This window comes from Saimiri boliviensis, chromosome 1 (genome assembly GCF_048565385.1).
Source record: "Saimiri boliviensis isolate mSaiBol1 chromosome 1, mSaiBol1.pri, whole genome shotgun sequence".
Taxonomy (NCBI): domain Eukaryota; kingdom Metazoa; phylum Chordata; class Mammalia; order Primates; family Cebidae; genus Saimiri; species Saimiri boliviensis.
The window spans coordinates 179,123,159-179,144,816 of record NC_133449.1 but is presented as its reverse complement, the minus strand read 5'-3'; the positions used below and the strand labels follow the sequence as shown (position 1 = coordinate 179,144,816).

Genomic DNA, 21,658 nt, shown 5'->3' with positions numbered 1-21,658 from the left:
TTAAATTTTTAATTTATTCTAGGCACTTGGGATACATCAGTTGAACAAAAGAGACAAAAATCCCAGCTTCTACTGGGAAAGCAGACACTAAAAGATAAACATATCAAATAAATACAGACGTACCTCAGTGTTCGAGGGGGATTGGTTCTAGGACCCCCACCAATACCAATATCCTCTCAGGTATCCTATATAAAATGGTATATAGTATTTGCACATAACCCACATATATCCTCCTGTATACTTTAAATTATCTCTAGATTACTTATGATACAATGTAAGTGCTATGTAAATAGCTGTTACACTGTATTGGTTTTTATTTGTATTTTTAAATTGTTTGTGTTGTTTCTTTTTTCCATATTTCCATCTGTGGTCAGTTGAATCCAGAAACAGAACCCATGGATGCGGAGGGCTGACTGTAGACTATAAAGATTGTTACAAGGTGGGAGGTGTCATGGGGAGAAGGAAAAAGAGCAAGGTAGGAAAGACTGAGAATTTTTTTTTGCAAACAGGTCTCATTCTGTCACCCAAGCTGGAGTACAGTGGCCTGATGATGGCTCACTTAACCTCAAACTCCCGGCCTTAACCTCCAGAGTACCTGGGACTATAGGCACGCACCACCACACCAAATTTTTTTTTTTTTTGGGGGGGGGGGATAGGGACAGGATCTTGCTATGTTGCCCAGTCTGTTCTCTTTTGAAGGTACAAACAACAAGCTTTCTTGACAGATTGTAAGTAAAAATGAGAGTATGAGACGAGTTATGGATGATATAAAGTTTTTGGCCTGAGCAACTAGAAATCCTCTCCATCAACCTAGAAGGAGAAGATCACATATTACTCAAAGTAGCACAGGTTTGAGAGCTTACTTCAGTGGTATTAATACTCTTTCTTTATACTTTTGACCTCACGATAAAGTTTTGTAGGACTTTTGGTGGAGTAATGGCTGCTAGGTAGGGCACTCATGTTTCTGCTTTGTGGGATACGTAAAACACACACCTAAAGGAGTCACGTGTAATTTTGACCCATTTCAAATGCCAGGTGGATGTTCTCAGCCTTAAATTGTTAATGACTGATTCAACGATTCTGACTTCTACATGAAAAACCGGTGGTCTGAGGATGGGCTCTCATCTGTCAATGAGATACCCCTCGTCCCACAACCGCTCATCACCCACCCACCCTCGACTGGGCGCGTCCACCGCCCCACAATGTGCTCAGACAGCGCCCCTCCGCGCGGACGTCCGCGGCCCGGGCCGGGGTGGGAAAGGGCTCCCGCCTGCCACCGCCCGCCCAAGTTTGGTCGCCATCTTTCCGAGCGTCCTTTCCCGCGCGTGCTTCAGCCCGGCCCTCAAATGCCTAACCCGCGAGGCTCGAAACCCGGGGGTCCCACCGCCTGCCGGCCGACCCGCCCATCCCGGAGGTACGGCCGGGGCGGGGCCACCGCGGCGGCTGCTGCAGCTGCGCAACGGCACCCGGCCCTACGGCCGCTTTGGGGGCGCGCGCCGCTTCTCGCTCCGCCTACCCCGCGCGCGAGCCTGGGCGGGGAGGGGGAGCCAGGAAGCTGCGAGCGCGCCGGGGAGCGCAGCTGCAGGCGTGGGGGCGGCAGGAACCGCGGAGCCGGCGCTGAGAGGGGCTGCGGCCGCAGCGGGCGGCGGAGACAAAGACGACGGTGAGTGCAGTGCCGGCCCCAGTCGCGCGTCGGCCCCCGTGCCTCGCCCTCTCGGCCCCTTGGGCGGGGTCCCGAAGCCCCGAACCCTCGTCCCTGAGGGCTCTGGGGTGAGCGCGGCCCGGCTCTGCCAGCCGCGCGCGGCGGGCTGTGGGCAGAGCCTGCGGCTCCATTTTCAGGTCTGGGCGAGGTCCTCATGCCCTAGGACGCTGCCTTTGGTTTTTCTTCCCTTGCCTCTGAGGAATGGTTACACACTCAGTTCACAATTCACCGCAGGCGGACTGCTGAGGCAGCCAGCTGACCGCCTGATGTGAAATGAAAAGACAGACCCCCTCCCCCCAACTTTTCAGGTCTGGAAGTCGGGAGGGTGGTGCGAGGGGCGGGCGGGGAGGGCCCGGGGTCTCTAGGCGAAGGTTTCAGGGAGCAGGGACACCTGGCTCCCGAGCCCAGACTCGCGGCTGAGGCGCCCGACGCGTTCCGCGCTCTGGTTCTGCCGCGGTTCGCCCCGAGCCCCGGGCGTGAAACCCCTTGGCCACCTAGTCGCGGGAGCTGAGCTACTCTTACAGGTTGTTTTACCCTGCGCTTGCTGCTTCAGTTGCGATTTTAGGCACGGGTGTGGTAGGTAGCGGCTCCCTGATGCGGCATTAACAGCTGAAAAAGAGCCCGGATCCGCTGACTTCACTGTGTGAGACAACATTGGGGATTCCTCTTTAGCTTGCAGTTATTTTAAATGATGAGCTTTTAAAGGGGAATTTTGGGGGGTGATGTGCAGTTTACAAATTTTAAATGGTTTGTTGAAGGGCGGCTTCTGGTACGTGCTCAGTAAAGTATTTGTTGAATGAATGAACGTTTTAGCATCAGACAAAGCTTATCTCAAATCTAGTAAAATTTAGGCACATATACCCTCTTGACTGATTAAGGAAAGAATATCGTTAAACATGTATTTTTGATGCACGTTTGTTTTTGGTTTTCAGCCTACATAACATACTGTTGATGAACAGTCGGTTTTTACTCTCAATACTATGAACATAGAAAATATATATCAAATGTGGATTTTCTTTTTCGATTTGAGAGAAGTCGGTATACATTTTCTGTTTCTTAAAAACAGGCCTTATTTTTAATCTTTAAAAATAATGGAGAAGATAAAGAGATAGTCAGATTGTATTTGACATCCAGCTTTCTGTTCATTATGAATAAAGAAGTTAATATGTTTTTGAGAAGGGATTGCGGTATGGTCTTGCTGCTTTTTTAGCGAGGGAGAACTCTAAATTTAGGGAGAAAAATTGATGTTGCATTAATATAATGTCACCATTTGCTCAACAGATACTCATTAAGCACCTGTTATGTGCTGAGACCTGTGTTGCATACTGTTTCTGGGCACAAGCAAAATCCCCAATTAGCCTTTTCTTAAACTTGAATGTAAAGTTCTTTCCTTACTATTGATGCCGCAAGTTAGAACTGTCTTAAACCCCTAGTGGCTATTTAAGTTGGGAAGGATGGCAGGTGAACTGCAGGAAGTGTAAATTCATAACTGTCTTTAAAGGTTAATAAGTAACTTTGTACAGCTAAGATTATTGGATTAAGCTTTTATATTGTCAGTTTAATAGAATCTGTCTACTTTTTAAAACGAAAGGAGGAAGATATTTAATAAACTAGTATTTTTATTCTCTCCCTTGCCCCTGTTAGACTTTGGTATGGTGTATTTATTGAAGGAGAACGTCCTTCTGATTCTGTTTTCTGTAAATAATCTTTGCAATAACACATACTATTTTTAAAAATTCCTGAAAATAAATAGTGGATTCCTTTCTATAAGAAATGTTTTAAAATAAAGCTCCAGGCCGGGCGCGGTGGCTCACGCCTGTAATCCCAGCACTTTGGGAGGCCGAGGCGGGTGGATCACGAGGTCAAGAGATCGAGACCATCCTGGTCAACATGGTGAAACCCCGTCTCTACCAAAAATACAAAAAATTAGCTGGGCATGGTGGTGCGTGCCTGTAATCCCAGCTACTCAGGAGGCTGAGGCAGGAGAATTGCCTGAACCCAGGAAGCGGAGGTTGCGGTGAGCCGAGATCACGCCATTGCACTCCAGCCTGGGTAACAAGAGCGAAACTCCGTCTCAAAAAAAAAAAAAAAAAAAAAAAAGCTCCATTTCAGGAATTTTATTTTGTCCTGTGTTCACCATTTACAAATAAATGTAATGTAGAAACTTGATAGTGCTGAAAAGGGCAGGGTTATTAGTAATAATTTGTGGTTCCATATGTGGACTTATCCTTGAGTATTGCAACAGTGATAAAACTGCTGACTAAAAAGAGGATGAGATTTGCAGTTTTGCATTTATTCTGAATATAAGGTTGCATTGCCTATTTTAATGTATTTATATATGTTTAAAAAGCAGTAATACTTTATTTACTCAGGAATCAGACTAATGTGCTCCAAAGTCAGTCTTGATCATTATGAAATAATGTAGATTTTTTTTTTTTTTTTTACATTTAGCTTAGGAATTTAAGTGGACCCTTTGTTAATGCTTATAATACTTAATACGTTGTTAAAGGTAATGTGTGCATTCAAATAGAATTTTCAGATTTTGAACTTCCTGGCTATTAGCTTTTTTTTTTTTTTTTTTTTTTGAGATGAAGTCCGCTCTGTCACCCAGGCAAAATCTAAGGTAACTGCAACCTCCGCCGTTGGAGCTCAAGCTGTTCTCATGCCTCAGCCTCCCATGTAGCTAGGATTAAAGACATGCACCACCACGCCCTATTTTTTGTATTTTCAGTAGAGAGGGGATTTCTCCATGCTGACCAAATAGGTCTCGAACTTCTGGTCTCAAGTTATCTGCCTCCTTCGGCCTCCCAAAGTGCGTTATTCGCTTTTTATTGTTATTTCTAGGAATAATAAGGAAAATAATCCTTCAAAATTTAGTTGTGATACTTTCTGTTTAAATGTATATTTAAATGTACATTTAAGTTTTCTTTAAATGTATATTTCTGGGAGGAAGAGTTAGTTGACAGTGTGCTACTGATAGTCAGGTGTTGAAGAGAAACATAATTTTAAATAGTAATAGTGATGATAAAGAGCAATGTAAGCCAGGTTTGATGTGTTAAGTAAAAAGGGTTTGGCTTTTTTTTTTTTTTTTTTTTTTTGTAAGCTTATCATCAGAATTCTTGACAATCATCAGCTTCGACAGCTTAAAATATATTTTTCTAAGAAATGAGAACGCTTAGTGGGGTTTTTTTTTTGTACCTTAAAAATACTAGTAAGTGTTTTCAAAGTATTCCTTCCTTGGAGTAGTTCATAATGTTTTGAGACTAAATAAATGTCACGATTATTTTGTTTTATAATTGCTGGAATATTTGAAATGTTGGTGTTTTCTTCATCAAGGTATGTGTGTCTGTTGGGGAGAGGGTCGTTCATTTTTTTGTAAGAGCGTTTAGAATGATTTAGAAAGCATTTCTTTTTCCTCAGATGTAATTAATACAGTGATTAAGAATGATACTAACATGGCATATTGCAGCTGTGCTCATTTGCCTGTAGATTGTGAGCGTTTTAATTAAAAAAACGTTTATTTAAATACCTCAACTAATTTCTCACATTATTTTCTGGGATAGGCTGCTATTATTATTATTATTATTTTTTTTTTTTGAGACGGAGTTTCGCTCTTGTTACCCAGGCTGGAGTGCAATGGCACGATCTCGGCTCACCGCAACCTCTGCCTCCTGGGTTCAGGCAATTCTCCTGCCTCGGCCTCCTGAGTAGCTGGGATTACAGGCACACACCACCATGCCCAGCTGATTTTTTGTATTTTTAGTAGAGACGGGGTTTCACCATGTCAACCAGGATGGTCTCGAACTCTCTACCTCGTGATCCACCAGCCTCGGCCTCCCAAAGTGCTGGGATTACAGGCTTGAGCCACCGCGCCCGGCCCCCTGCTATTATGTTTTTAAGCCCCAGTGGTCTTTTTTAAAATCATGAAAGAGTTTATTTAGGTTCCTCACCTGCTTTAAGATGAGTCTGAGATATATTGTTAAGGTTTTATAAGATTTTTTCACAATTAAAAATGCATATTGGTGGCTGGGCGAGGTGGCATACGCCTGTAATTCCAGCACTTTGGGAGACCGAAGTGGGCGGATCACCTGAGGTCAGGAGTTCGTGACTAGCCTGGCCAACATGGCAAAACTCTGTCTCTACTAAAAGTACAAAAATTAGTCGGTTGTGGTGGTGGGAGCCTGTAATCCCAGCTACTGAAGAGGCTGAGGTAGGAGAATCGCTTGAATCTGGGAGATGGAGGTTAAAGTGAGCTGAGATTGCACCAGTGCACTGCAGCCTGGGCAGCAAAAGCAAGACTCTATCTCAAAAAAAAAAAAAAAAAATGCGTATTGGTTTTGATCTGCTATATTCTTATTCTCAGTTTTCATTAATGAAATGTTTTAACGTTTTATTGAATATTGAATGTTAGTGATGTTTTAGGTCTGTCTCAGAGGGGAACATTATCGTTTTCCTGTGCCTCTTGAGAGGGACTTAACCGTGTGCTTATTCTTAATACTTACTTGGTAGTTAGGTGAGGGCATTTTTTTCTGATTATTTTCATACTACCTGGAAAAACTTGGAATTTAGCTTTTTAATTATTAATTTTGTGAATCCTGCTACCTCAGTTCAAAGCTTAAGTATACTTGAATCTTTCTATAATGCTAACAAATAATGAACAGTGCAGGATTTAGTTAAGACTGCTCTGGGCCCCCATCCAAAGGGAGTTCCTGAATTAAAATGCCAGAAAGACTTGGTAATAAGTTGTCTTTATCCTGACACTGTAAAGTACCTGTAGATGTATTTTAGTCAAATGGACTGTGGTAAAACATACTCCCTCTTTTTCCTAGAAAGTATTAGGTAAGTTTATATTAAATCTAGGTACCTTTGAAAGTGACTAAATGATGAGCCCTGATATATCTATTTTGTTGCTTACCCACTTAGAAACCCATGCTATCATTTTATATGAAATCTGCATGATTGAATTTTTATATCTTGTACTAATATATAAAATTAATGGCTGGGCATGGTAGCTCACACCTGTAATCCCAGCACTTTGGGAGGTCAAGGTGGGCAGATCATCTAAGGTCAGGAGTTCGAGACCAGCCTGGCCTGTGAAACCTTGTCTCTACTAAAAATACAAAAATTAGCTGGACAAGGTGGTGCATGCCTATAATCCCAGCTATTTGGGAAGCTGAGGCAGGAGAATCAGTTGAACCTGGGAGGCAGAGGTTGCAGTGAGCTGAGATGGTGCCCCTGGACTCTAGCCTGGGCGACAGAGCAAGACTCTGTCTCAAAAAAAAAAAAAAAACCAAATTATTTTTGTTTCATTTGACTTAATAAAAAATCGACTTTCACTTTTTGCTTGGTAAAGCAAAAATGGATTTTGACTGCATTCAGCATTGTGGATATTTTACACCCTATGTATAGTGGGAGATTATGGGTATCTGTGGAACTTGTTAAGGTTTAAGCAGAAAACAGCACTCACTGTGCCTCCAAAACACTCTCTGTAGATTAAGTCCTTTTCTGCTTCTAGATGAGCTCTTAGCATGATCAGATAGCTTTTTAAGTCACTTTTAGGTAATAAAAAGTCTTCTGCAGCACTCTGGGAGGCCGAGGCGGGTGGATCACGAGGTCAAGAGATCGAGACCATCCTGGTCAACATAGTGAAACCCTGTCTCTACTAAAAATACGAAAAATTAGCTGGGCATGGTGGTGCGTGCCTGTAATCCCAGCTACTCAGGAGGCTGAGGCAGGAGAATTGCCTGAACCCAGGAGGTGGAGGTTGCGGTGAGCCAAGATCGCGCCATTGCACTCCAGCCTGGGTAACAAGAGTAAAACTCCGTCTCAAAAAAAAAAAAAAATTCTTCTGGTCACTTGTCAATCATAGTCTTATTTTAGTCATTAGAAGGTACAGTATAGTAGTGTTCAAACTCTACATTTCAGAACTTTTCTTTGGCTCAAAACTGCTTTGAACCTAGAAGCTTATCTTGGAGGAAGAGTCCTAGTTGGCTTCTCTTTTACTTTGCCAGATCCTCTTCAATGTGATATCCTTACCACATCAGGATGCAGCTCAGTGGAGAAAATATTTGGGGGTGGGAGGCAGGGTGGGGGAAGGTATAGTTTTATTGTGGCTCATCTGTGATCTGGCATTTTTGCCTTCTGAATTGGCCAGATTGCACAAAGCTGACTCTTTCTTCAGGAGTGCTGGAAATAGTTGAGGATTCTATGTCTGGGAACCTTCAGCTATAATTCCTGTGATACAGTTCTTCTCCAACTTCAGTTTAGCCTTCCAGTCTCCTTCATCTTGCAGGCTTACTTTGCCCAGGGTGAGATTTTTCTTTAGTTTTTTAGATAGATAATAAAGCCCATGCTTTATTAAGGATATTTCATAGACACAATTTCAGTAATTCCACTGGGATCTCAATATCCTGTCTTAACAACTCCTTCCATAAAATACAGGAGACCCTCCAAATCAACAGGTTTCACATCTGAGGATTCAACCAGCCATGTATCAAAAATATTTAAAAAGAAAAACAGAACAACAAAGTTAAAAGCTACAGTATAACAACTAAATGTGGCATTTACATTTTATTAGGTATACATAGTCTAGAGATGATTTAAAGTATACAGGTGGATGTGTCTAGGTTATATGCAGATACCATGCCATTTTATGTATGTAAGGGACTTGAGCATCTGGGGATTTGGGAGAGGTCGGGGTTCCTGGAATCAATCACCCATGCGTACCAAGGAATGGCTGTAAAAGCCCTCTTCAACAGTACTTCTGTGTGTCTGCGATCTGTAATCCATTGCTGCTGCCACCTCTTTGCTGTCCCAAGACCACCTCCTTCCACGTCTTCACTTATTTACCCTGCCATAAATCTGTGGTCCACTATTGTAATTTCTACTTTTCATACATATTTAGCTCCCTTGCAGCACTCTTCTATTGTAATTCACCTGGCCAAACCTCTACTCTTTGTATCCACTTCTCCATCTGTTCCAGCCTGCACCAGGGTAGTTGAGCATCCTTTGAGGAAAACACACACAAGCTGACCCGGCTCTCCTTTTAAATTCATGACCACTGACCTAAAGAGAGCCCTTTGTGCTGCTGGTCCTTTTTTTTTTTTTTTTTTTTTTTTTTTTGAGACAGACTCACTGCAACCTCCGCCTCCTGGGTTCAAGCAATTCTCCTGCCTTAGCCTCCTGAGTAGCTGAGATTACAGTTGCCAATCACCACAGCCAGTTGATTTTTTTTTTTTTTTAGTAGAGATGGAGTTTCACCATGTTGGACAGGCTGGTCTCGAACTCTTAACTCCTGACCTCAAGTGATCTGCCTGCCTTGGCTTCCCAAAATGTTGGGATTACAGGTGTGAGCCACAGTACCTGGCCTAATCCTATAATCTTAGTACATTTCCTGATTGAATCACCACAGATGACTTTTAACGCCTCTCATCAAACCTCTAGCATCCCTTTTCTCCTCTTCATTTTCAGCTCATGACCTTGTTTCCTGTATATTAAAAATGAAAGCTATCAGAAGAAAACTTTTATATGTCTCCTTGTATCTTTTACCCATACTTTGCCTTTCCTACTATTCTGTCATCATGGTCTCCACTCTTGCTCCTTTCTCCTCTTAAGGACATTGCCTTGCTTCAGTATTCATCTCATTCTCCTGCATGCTAATGAGCTGCATCATTTTCCCATTTCTACTGGATTATCCCTATCAGCATATAGATACACTGAAATAGCTCCCATCTTTGGAAAAAAAAACAAAAATAAAACAAAAAAAAAACCTTTCCAAATGTCACATCTTTCTTTAGTTACTATCTCCCAAAAGGTAAGTATTTGTGGTCATCAGTGCTCCCTGTCTGGTTTGGATCCACTACAATCAGCTTTTTTTCCTCTTCCGTTCTACCGTAACAGTTCTTTTTGAGATTACTAAGTGACTTTGTTGATGGTAAATTCCTGGTTCTCAAGCCTAATCTCAGTGGGTGTAGAAGCAGTAGCAGCATTTGATGTGGTTGATAATATCATTATGTTTGAAATCTTTCTTCCCTATGCTTCTGGGATATTATTGCCTATTTCAGTTTCTTTTGCTGATTCCTTTTCATTGTCCCAACTTCTAAAAAATGAGGTAGTGTTTCAGGGACGTATGTTTAGATCTCGTCTATATTTATATTTATTTTTAGTCCCCTGAGATCTCATTTTGTCTAGCTAGAAATGTATTATTTAATTACTGTTTTATTATGATTAATTAATTTTTTGAGACAATTTCACTCTGTCACCCAGGTTGGAGTGCAGTGATGTGATCTCGGCTCACTACAACCTCTGCTTCTTGGGTTCATGAGATTCTTGTGCCTCAGCCTCCCGAGTAGATGGGACTACAGGCACGTGCCATCATGCCCAGCTAATTTTTGTATTTTTAGTAGAGACACGATTTCACCACGTTAGCCAGGCTGGTCTTAAACTGCTGACCTCAGGTGATTAGCCTGCCTTGGTCCCCCAAAGTGCTGGGATTGCAGGTGTAAGCCACTGTGCCCGGCTTTATTATTATTATTTTTTAATTAAAATTTTTTTTCTTAAGACAGGATCTTGTTCTCTTCTCTAGGCTGGAGTGTAGTGGTGTGATCTTGGCTCACTGTAGCCTTGACCTCCTGGGCTCAGGTGATCCTCCTATCTTAGTCTCCCAAGTAGCTGAGATGACAGGTGTGTGCCATGACATCTGGCTAGCTAGTTTTTGTATTTTTTGTGGAGATGGGTTTTCGCCATGCTGCCCAAGCTGGCAGCATAGAATTACATATTTCAAACTAAAATTTTTATCTTCAGTCTGGATCTTTTTCTTAACCTCCAGACTTCTATATCCATCTGCCTACTCAGCATTTTAAGTAGATTTCTAATAGACATCCCAAATTTCACATCGAAACTGAACTCCTCCCTCTTCTCCATCACCCCCGCCCCCAATAATTATTCCCATTCTGGTCTTCCTCATCCTATTAAATGCCAATTCTATCTTAAAATTTCTCTGGCCAAAAACCTAGTAGACATTCTTGACTCTCTTCTTTCTTATACTCTCACATCTGATTCAAATAATTAGCATGAAAGCCTGTCCCTTATCTACCTTAAAAACTGCCATAAGAATAAATGCAGCCACGATTTGCTCTATCTGCTGCTGTCTCTGTTAGCAACTGTCATCTCTGCCTGTATTAATTTAGTAGTCTCTAATCTATCTGCTCCTTTGATGTGTTCTGTTCTCAAGCGAGAAACCAGAGCAAACCTTTGAAAATGAAAATCTGATTATTTTACTCCTGTGTTCAAACCCTTAGTTGCTTTCCGTATCTTTTATAAAAACTGGAATACTTAATGCCTAAGTATTAAGTATATAAGTATAATAAATACACTTTTATGTATTCAAGAAGTCTTGAGACTTCATTATCTGTACCTCCTGTCTATCTGATTTCATGTCTTACCAGTTTTTCCTTGACTACTTCCATTCTGGCCACATGTAGACCTCCTTGAGGTTTCTTGAACTTGCCAGCCATAGTGTTGCTTTAGTGCCCGTAGGAATGGAGCTTTGTTTTATTCACTGCAGGATCCCCAGTATTCAGAACAGTGGATGGCACATAATGGGCACTCATTTCCTGAATGAATGGCTGCTAATCTTGTTACTCACATCTTTGTTAAAAGCTTATATGAATGTTTCTATAACTAAAAGTATTTGACCTTCACTTAAAACCATGTAGTCCTGTAACAATTAAGTAGAAACAAATTTAGATACAAGAGGATAAAGTAAGTTTCAAATCAGTTTTTGTGTATGTAAAGTGAAAATACACAGTAAAATGGTAAGTGACAGAGGAGGTAGGAAAGAAAAGAAGAGAAGTAAATCAGTAGAATGAAGACAAGGAAAACCTGATTTGGTAGTAGGGTGACAAAACCTTAAAAAAAAAATTCTATTTTGCCCTTGCCCCATATGTTTTTTAAAGTGATATTTCTTAAATTCTGAGTGTTGGTGATTTACATGGACTTACACCCTTCAAATTGGACTATATTATAACCTTTTTTAAAAAAATTTTTTGAGACAGAGTTTCACTCTTCCTGCCTAAGCTGGAGTGCAGTGGCGTGATCTGGGCTCACTGCAACCTCCGCTTCGCAGGTTCAAGCCTCAGCCTCCAGAGTAGCTGGGATTAGAGGCACCCGCCACTGTGCCTAACTAACTTTTTTAAATTTTTTAGTGGAGATGGGATTTCACCATATTGAACTCCTAATCTCAGGCAATCCTCCCGCCTCAACTTCCCAAAGTGCTGGAATTACAGGTGTGAGCCACCGCGACCAGCCTATTACAACCTTTTTGAGATTGAGTGTTGCTCTGTTGCTTAGGCTCAAGTACAGTGGTGTGATCTTGGCTGACTGCAACCTCTGCCTCCCAGGTGCAAGAGATTCTTGTGCCTCAGCCTCCCAAGTAGCTGGGATTACAGGAGTCTGCCACCATGCCTGGCTAATTTTGTATTTTTAGCAGGGAAGAGGTTTCACTGTGTTAGACAGGCTGGTCTCAAACTCCTGACCTCAAGTGATCCACCCACCTTGACCTCCCAAAGCGCTAGGATTACAGGTGTGAGCCACTGTGCCCAGCCTTATAACTTTCTTTTTGTCAAAGATAGAGGTTAAAATAAGATTGGATGCCAAAACTGCATTATTTAAAAAAATTTTTTGCTAGTTTTTGCTAAATTTTTTTTGTTAAAAAATGCAATTACTGTTCCTGAGATAGCTCGATGGCATCCTGCATATTTTTGTTTTTGAAAGCTCAAATTGAAGTCTCACAGTTTTAGGGAGGGATTTTTCAGTGAACAAAAAGTTATTAGTATGCCTGTCCTCTTAGTACTATACTGCCTAGTTACTGTCCTTTCCAAAAAAAAAAAAGCATATAAGTACATTTATTATATTTCTGTGGTAAACTAGCAGCTAGTTACAATGATGTACATAACTCTGTTGAGGTATTTATTAAATGCATATACATACTTGTGCTCTTAAAAATGCTTGTACATACTAAAACTGCAATTTTACTGATAGTTAAGAAATGAAAATGCAAAAGAAATTAATGATATGTGAAGTTTCGGTATTTCATTGTGCAGAGATAAGTTGTGTATGTGTGTTTTGTTTTTCCCTGAGCTGTAGGTCTCATTTCCTGTTGGTTGATAAAAAAAAATCTTGGGCACAATAGCCCAAGTCTGTGATCCCAGCACTTTGGGAGGCTGACGTGAGTGGATTGCTTGAACCCAGTCAGGAGTTTGAGACCAGCCGGGGCAACGAGGCAAAACCTCATCTCTACAAAAAAAAAAAAAAAAAAGAAAGAAAGAAAAAGAAAAATTAGCCAGGCATGTACACCTAGAGTTCCAGCTACTCAGGAGGCTGAAGTAGGTGGATCGCTTGAGCCTGGAAAGTCAAGGCTGCAGTGAGCCAAGATTGTACCACTGCATTCTGCCCTGGGTGACGGAGTGAGACCCTGTTTCAAAAAAAAATCTTTTAGATAAATTGTTAAAATAGATGACCCAGAAGTTGGTGAATGAAGAGATAATATTTGTCTGCAAGTGTAAATTATTCTCTATAAACCAGTGTGAACATTTTCCCATTGTATAATTTACAATAATTTATGTCCTTATTGACTTGTATTTTGGGACTTTAATGTGGCTGCAGAGTGTGTGTGTGTGTGTGTGTGTGTATCTTTACAGTTTTTGTAACATGCAGATAAAATTTAGGCTCATATGCTTGATATTGTACTTTAACTCCTCAGCAATAATATTCATAAAAATCAGACTTGGTATTGTATTTTTCTTTCACATTAAGATAAACATGACCATGATAATTTTTTAAAAGCCTATTTATATACCAGATAAAATAATGTTAGATGAAACACTAGAAATGTTTCTCTACAGTTTTGAAATAATCTATTTTATAGATAAATTAGGTCATGTTCATTAGAATTTGACACTGACCTACTTGAATTCATTCGTTAGCATTTCACACATAAAATAACCATCTTAGATTAATCAGAGCCTTATTTCTGAGCTGTTGTATAGTCCTACCACTCAGTTTATTTCAGCTATATTCATAGTTTGATGCCTGTCATCCTACTTTAGCTTCATAATATTCTGTGTAGATTATTAAGTAATAAAAATGATCATAGTGAGAAAAGTGAATACAATTACAAGGTGTGACCCCAGTCTCATAAGGAGTCATTAAAACAAAAAGAGCCTTCATTTATTCTATTCAGTACATTTATCAAACTACTATGTGAAATTGTTTCCCAACCAATTCAGAATAAGATATAAACTGTACTCACCCAGAAAATACAAACTCAACATGCTGTACATAATTTGGCCCTAACAGCCTCTTATCTCACCTTTGCTCGCTATACTCTAGCCAAGTTAGTCTGTTGATAGTTTCTCAAATGTGCCATTCTTCGTCTTGGCTTACAGTTTTGTTTTGTTTTATGAGACGGGGTCTCACTCTTGTTGCCCAGGCTGGAGTGCAGTAGCATAATCTCAGCTCACTGCAACCTCTGCCTCCTGGGTTTAAGTGGTTCTCCCGCCTCAGCCTCCTGAGCACTTGGGGCTACAGGCACGTGCCACCATGTCTGGCTAATTTTTATATTTTTAGTAGAGATGGGGTTTCACCATGTTGGCCAGGCTGGTCTTGAACTCCTAACCTTGTGATCTGCCCACCTCTGTCTCCGAAAATGCTAGGATTACACGTGTGAGCCACTGTGCCCAGCTGGCTTAGGGCTTCTACATTAGTTGTTTCCTTTGTCTGAAATAGTATTTTCCAAGATTTTTTTTTTTTTTTTTTTTTTTTTTTTTTTTTTTTGAGATGGAGTTTCACTCTTGTTGGCCAGGCTAGAGTGCAGTGGCACCGTCTTGGCTCACCACAACCTCCACCTCCTGGGTTTAAGCAATTCTCATGCCTCTGCCTCCCAAGTATCTGGGATTACAGGCATGCACCATCATGCCCGGCTAATTTTGTACTTTTAGTAGAGACAGAGTTTCTCCAAGTTGGTCAGGCTGGTCTCGAACTCCCGACCTCAGGTGATCTGCCTGCCTCGGCCTCCCAAAGTGCTGAGATTACAGGCTTGAGCTACCATGCCTGACAGTTTTCCGAGTTTTTTTTGTTTTTGAGACAGAGTTTTTGCTCTTGTTGCCCAAGTCTGGAGTACAATGGCAGGATCTTGGCTCATTGGAACCACCATCTCCTGGGTTCAAGCAATTCTTCTGCCTTAGCTTCCCAAGTAGCTGGGATTACAGGTGTGTACCATCGTGCCTGGCTAATTTATTTTATTATTAGTAGAAACAGGGTTTCATCATGTTAGGCTGATCTCAAACTCCTGATCTCAGGTGATCCACCCATCTCAGCCTCCCAAAGAGCCGGGATTACAGGTGTGAGCCAACGCACACTCTCTTTCCCAGGTGTTTTTCAGCCTGGCCCTTTACCTTTTCAATCTCAGCTTAAATATCACCTCTTGCTTGCTCACCACTCAGTTAAAAATAGCTCCTCCCCATCACTGTTTTAATTTCTTCATGCCATTTGTCAGTCCTTGAAGTTATGTATGTTTCAAATTTATTTTTATACAGCAGGGACATCCTTTGTTTTGTTCCTTGCTGTCTACAATGCCTGAAACAATAGCTGGCACCAAATAGGTGTTCAGTAAAAAAGTGTTGAGAGGATAAAGCCAAGTACAAATCTCATCTATTCATCCACCCCCCGACTCCCCCACCTTTTTTAAAATGGAGTCTTGCTCTGTTGCCCAGGCTGGAGTTCAGTGGTATGATCTGGGCTCACTGCAGCCTCTGCTTTCTGGGTTCTATCAATTCTTATGCCTTAGTCACCTAAGTAGCAGGAATTACAGGCGTGTGCCACCACGCTAGCCAAGTTTTGTATTTTTAGTAGAGATGGGGTTTCTTCTTGTTGGCTAGGCTAGTCGAGAACGTGATCCATTCGCCTGGGCCTCCCAAAGTGCTGGAATTACAGGTGTGAGCCAGTGCACCTGGCCTGTTCTTTCTTGTGAATGATTTTAGTGCAAAGTATATCTCTCCTAGCCTAGAAAAGGACCTGGATTATTCAGATAAAATCCTGTTTTAGAAAATAATGAGAAAATTTAGGAACCATTGTGATGATCCTTACATCAGAGTAGTAAGTGGAGCCAGTGTTGTGCTAGAGCTGGTTAGCTGGTTGTGGTGGAGCTGGTTAGGTGATTTTACTTCTCTCTCCAACTCCATGTTGAGTGACATCATGTTAGTAGCTTGAAACTGGATATGATGGGACATTTACAACATGGCAAACTGCAGAAGCTACAGATCAGGGACCCTTTTCTCAAAAAGGTGATTAAATATTTATTAACAGACCACTGGTCATTGGGACTATATGAATTTGTTGTTTTTATAGACAAAATGCCTGATTATTGGCTCACTCCTTTTCTTCCTTCCTTCCTTTTTCTTTTCTTTTTCTTTCTTTCTCTCTTTCTTTCTCTCTATCTCTCTCTCACATTCTCCTCTCTTTCTCCTTTCCTCTTCTCTCTCATCTCTCTTCTCTCTCTCCTTTCTTTTCTCTTTTCTTTTCACAGTCTGGCTCTGTCGCCCAGGCTGGAGTGCAGTGGCACGGTCTCAGCTCACTGCCTACCTCTGCCTCCCAGGTTCAAGTGATTCTCCTGCCTCAGCTTCCTGAGTAGCTGGGACTGCAGGTGTGCACCATCACACCTGACTAATTTTTGTATTTTCAGTAGAAACAGGGTTTCATCATGTTGACCAGGCTGGTCTTGAACTCCTCCTGATCTCAAGTGATCCACATGACTTGGCCTCCCAAAGTGCTGAGATTACAGGCGTGAGCCATCGCACCTGGCCAAAATTGGCAATTTCTTTTTTTTTTTTTTTTTTTTTTTTGAGACTGAGTTTCGCTCTTGTTACCCAGGCTGGAGTACAATGGCGCGATCCCGGCTCACCGCAACCGCTGCCTCCTGGGTTCAGGCAATTCTCCTACCTCAGCCTCCTGAGTAGCTGGGATTACAGGCACGCGCCACCACACCCAGCTAATGTTTTGTATTTTTAGTAGAGATGGGGTTTCACCATGTTGACCAGGATGGTCTCGGTCTCTCGACCTCGTGATCCACCCGTCTCAGCCTCCCAAAGTGCTGGGATTACAGGTTTGAGCCACCACGCCCGGCCTAATTGGCAATTTCTTATGGTTTAATCTAGCAGAATTACTTATTTTGGTTTAAAGAAGTAGAATTATATCAGTGCTTTTACCTTTTTTGTTTTTCAAAGTTATGTTCTCTTTATGTCTGATGATTACTTATACATTCATTTAATGCATAAAAATGGGCTATTTATATGTTTGTATATTGTTTAACTGTGTATCTAATAGTTTAGTTCATTCCAAAGCAGCACAAAAGATCTTCAGATTCCTCTGAGGGTGTTCTTAGTTTTGCTGCTGATGCTAAATAAGCTTATTGAAAAGCAGTCCTTTTCTGGTCAAGAAAGCAGAGCTTATTCAGCTTGTTATATAGTATTTCTTCTGCCCTGTCCCCCACTTTTCAGAATGATTTTACATAAATACTCCTGAGTTTGATTCTTTTGAGTTGTTTTTCTGGCTTTTTTCTGCTTTTACCTTACCCTTTAAGTGCTTGCTTACTTTCTCTGATGATTTACTTTTCACTACTCTGTGATTTTTTTTGTGAATCAGTGAAATGGTTTTGTCTTCTTTTCCCAAGTTTTTTTCCTGTTACCTTTCCTATGATCACCTAGACATTCCAACTGTTCTCCACTCTCCCCACCTTCTCCCCCTGTTCTATAAAGAGACACAAAGTTATAGTCTCCATTTTCTGATTGGAGGAAATTTATTGCTTAAAAATTGAACTTTGAGACCCAGCACAGTAGTTGGCTAATCTTGTAATCCCAGCACTTTGGGAGGCCGAGGTGGGCAGATTACTTGACTACAGGAGTTCTAGATGTCCCTGGGCAACGTGGTGAAACCCCATCTCTATAAAAAACAAAAATTAACCAGGCATGAGTGTGCCTATAACCCCGGCTACTTGGAATCTGAGGTGGGAGGATTGCTTGAGCCCAGGATGTCAAGGCTGCAGTGAATCAAGCTCTCACCGCTGTACTCTAGCCTGAGTGACAGAGCAAGACCCTGTCTCAAAAAAAAAAAATTGAACTTTGTTGGCTCAAGGGAGTTTACTGGCATTTTCTGAGCAATAATTGCCTTGTTAAATTGAGTAACTGGATTTGAACTAGTGCTATTGAATTAAAATATGGTAAACATGAATTAAAATATGGCACCTACACTACTTATCCTTTAACTGAAATTGTTCTCTTTTATGCACACACACACACAAACCAAATTTAATGTAGAACATCAGAAAATATACACAAGGTAAAGAAAAAATTTTAATCCTATCAGCCTAAGATACAATAACTAGTTGGTGGTTATGTTTTGATGAACATCCTTCCATATCAATATAAATACACGTTTTTAAACGAAATCTTACACATACTATTCTATAACATTTCACTTTAATGAATATTATGATAGTAAAGTTACTTTTTATTACTTCAGTTTGAAAGGGTCATATCGGAAAGTGAAAATTTTGTTTGACAGGGATAAAGCTGTAAGTAAAGTTGTGATTAAAAACAATGGTGTTTATAGAGAGTAGAATGTGGTAAGTCAGCTGGAGAAAAGAATTACTTCAGCAGTAAATTTTTTTTTTAAGAGCCCTCTTACCATTGCACAATAGCCTGATTGTTTTATACTAGCTGATGAAAACCATACAGCATTCTATGTACAGCACAATTATTTTAATAATAGCCCTAGAATAAAATATGAGCCTGTAGATAAGTTTATATTTTTTAGTCTGTCCAAGTCTGACTTATTTTTTAATAGTAAAATAATTTTGGAAGAAAACTGTGTTTTATCGAAGCCTTTCTCTGTAGTCTGACAATTTTATTAGATATTGCTACTCCTTTTATGTGTCAGAATAAGGAGCAAAGTAGTTCTTGGAAAAATTTTAGCATGTAAGAATTCTTGTGTTAATGTTTCCTTTGATTTTTGTTTTATGAATGTGAAAATCCTTGTGGAAGAATTGCTTATATATATTGGTATGTTGCATTCTTAGGAAATCACCAGTTTCAGACTTGTCAAGTGGTTGTTTGGGTTGTTAAGTAGCAATTTTAAAAGCTAATTAAAGATCCTTTAAGGATTTTCTTTCTTGACCACAGTGATATTCATTACCTGAGATAGAGTAAACTGCTGATGTTTCACTTTCATTTTTGTTGTTCTTAACCTTGTCCTTTCTGTGTTGTATTACTGCATGCTCACAAGCTCCTTCAGTCTTTTTCACTTAAGTAGCCATTTCTCTTACCCCTTGTGCTACTTCCTGGATGGTGCATGTGTTACTGAAAACATTTCTCATGTGGTAAAGAAAAATAAAGAGCAATGTTGTTGATGTGGCCTTTTCTACTGAGAAATGATGCGTTTGTGGTCTACAGAAGAGACTGGCAGTCCCTAAATAAATGTTTTTTATCTGCATTGCATGTTTGTGAATAATATGCAAGTGCTTCTGCTTGTTGGAAGGTAAAGCGAATCTTGAGACAGTTTCAAGAAAAGAGTTTAGAATTATTTCATACATTTTGCTGTTGAAAAAATAGTATTTTAAAAAACGTTTCATTTCACAGTGAGTTTTTAGCTTCTCCTTTTAATATTTATTTTGTGAACAGTGACCTTTTTTTTGTAAACTGTACTCTGAAGAAGTTTAGAAATTAGTCACACAGTAAGCGGCGGAACAAGTATTCAGAGTCTTGCCTGATTTTCCATAGTCATTTAGCTTGGAAAGCACTGTGAAGTGGCAGAAGGAATATGTACTTTGAAATTTAGACACACCTCAATTTGATCTCTTAACTTTGTCACATATTTGCCGGATGGCAAGTTCTTACCATTGGTGATTTTCATTTTCCTTTTCAGTTAAGTGTGAGTAATACATTTGTTAGGATTAAATGAAGTAATGCACATAAAGCACTTGGCTTGTAGAAGATGTTAATAAATGTTTAATTTCCTTTCAACTATACCATATCATTTAAAAATGTCTTGGGAGCCACTTGGACATTTTACTTGAAAGTTAAGTGCAGTCAGGAAACTAGAAACATGTGTAACCCAGGTAGTGCTCTTTTAGGGAAATTTTAATTTCCCTGTCTAAGGAGGAGAGTAGTTCTTCAGTTCTGTACTGTTTCAAAATATATTTGACTTCAAGGAAAGTTTTAATGTTAAAAGCTGAAATAGAACTGAGTTGGGATGAGTTAATCATTGCTGACCAAAGCTATAAAAAAAAGTACATTTCTACATTTCCTAAGAAATTGATACATTTGTGTAACATACATAGAGAAGTCAATTTTAAAGGTTAAGAACTGACCCTTTGAAAAGTTTGTGATTAAGATATGGGGAGACTGTGTTCATTTTAAAAATAATAAACAATAACAAGTTTCTCTTCTCAGATTTAAGATTTAAGAAATGGTGCTGGTTCAGACCTGAGTACAGTGACACAGGTACTAAATATGTTGTTGGAGGTAGTGTAAATCTGGAACCTGTTCCAAAAGCGCTTTGGCATATGTCAAAGAGTAAAACCTTGTATTTCCACTTCTGAGAGGTTATCTTAAGGAAGTAATCTTCTTTATTTCTTTTTTGTGAGGAGAGGAGTTTTAAAAAATTTTTTATTTTTTATTAATGACACCTAATTGAGATAATTCACATAGAAAAAATCACTTTTTTGGGTGGGGACGGAGTCTCGTTTTGTTGCCCAGGCTGGAGTGCACAGGTGTGATCCTGGCTCACTGCAACCTTTGCCTCCTAGGTTCAAGTGATTCTCCTTGCTCAGCCTCTCGAGTAGCTGGTATTACAGGCATGTGCCACCATGCCTGACTACTTAACGTATTTTTATTTTTTTATTTTTTATTATTTTTTATTTTTATTTTTTATTTTTTTATTTTTTTTGAGACGGAGTTTCGCTCTTGTTACCCAGGCTGGAGTGCAATGGCGCGATCTCGGCTCACTGCAACCTCCGCCTCCTGGGTTCAGGCAATTCTCCTGCCTCAGCCTCCTGAGTAGCTGGGATTACAGGCACGCGTCACCATGCCCAGCTAATTTTTTTGTATTTTTAGTAGAGACGGGGTTTCACCATGTTGACCAGGATGGTCTCGATCTCTTGACCTTGTGATCCACCTGCCTCGGCCTCCCAAAGTGCTGGGATTACAGGCTTGAGCCACCACGCCCGGCCTACTTACGTATTTTTAATAGAGATGAAATTTCTCCATGTTGGTCAGGTTGGTCTCAAACTCCCAACCTCAGGTGATCCGCCTGCCTCAGCCTTCCAAAGTGCTGGGATTACAGGCGTGAGCCACTGTGCCTGGCGAAAATCACTTTTTTACGTAAGTTGGTGTTGCACAACGGTTGCTACTACTTTTATATTTTCATCACTCTAAAAAGAAATGAGTAGTCATTTCTATTCCCTCCCCACGTCCTCTGATAGTCACTACATATTTTCTCTTTCTAGATTTGTCTCTTTGGACATTTAGTGTAAGTGGATGGAATCATGCGATGTGACCTTTTGTGTCTGACTTTTCATTTAGCATAGTGTTTCAAGATTTATTTATATAGCATGTATCAGTACATCATTGTCTTTTATGGCTGAATATTATTCCATTGAATGGTTATACAATATTTGTCCATTCATCAGTTAATGGACATTGGGTTGTTTCCACATTTCAGTTATTACGAATAATGCTGCTATAAATATGGGCATTCATGTACAATTTTTTGCGTGGATTTGTTTTAATTTATCTTGAGTATATATACCTAGGAGTAGAATTGTTGGGTTGTATGGTAACTCTGTGTTTAACATTTTGTGGAACTGTTAGACTGTTTTCTAAGGTGGCTGCACGATTTTATGTT

The 21,658-nt window shown here is 40.4% G+C and overlaps 1 protein-coding gene across 6 annotated transcripts in view; it reads left to right on the top strand.

Annotated features, from left to right (window-relative positions):
• The first annotated feature begins 1,515 nt into the window (after window positions 1-1,515).
• CDC42SE2 (CDC42 small effector 2) overlaps window positions 1,516-21,658 on the top strand; it is a 96,987-nt gene continuing 76,844 nt past the window's right edge. For 2 of the 6 annotated variants that reach the window (XM_039468359.2, XM_039468249.2), the window contains exon 1: window positions 1,525-1,663. The gene's annotated coding sequence lies outside the window, so the exon portion shown is untranslated. Of the gene's footprint in view, window positions 1,664-21,658 lie in introns of all 6 variants that reach the window. The other 4 variants (XM_039468291.2, XM_039468226.2, XM_074381807.1 and 1 more) reach the window with 3 other exon arrangements.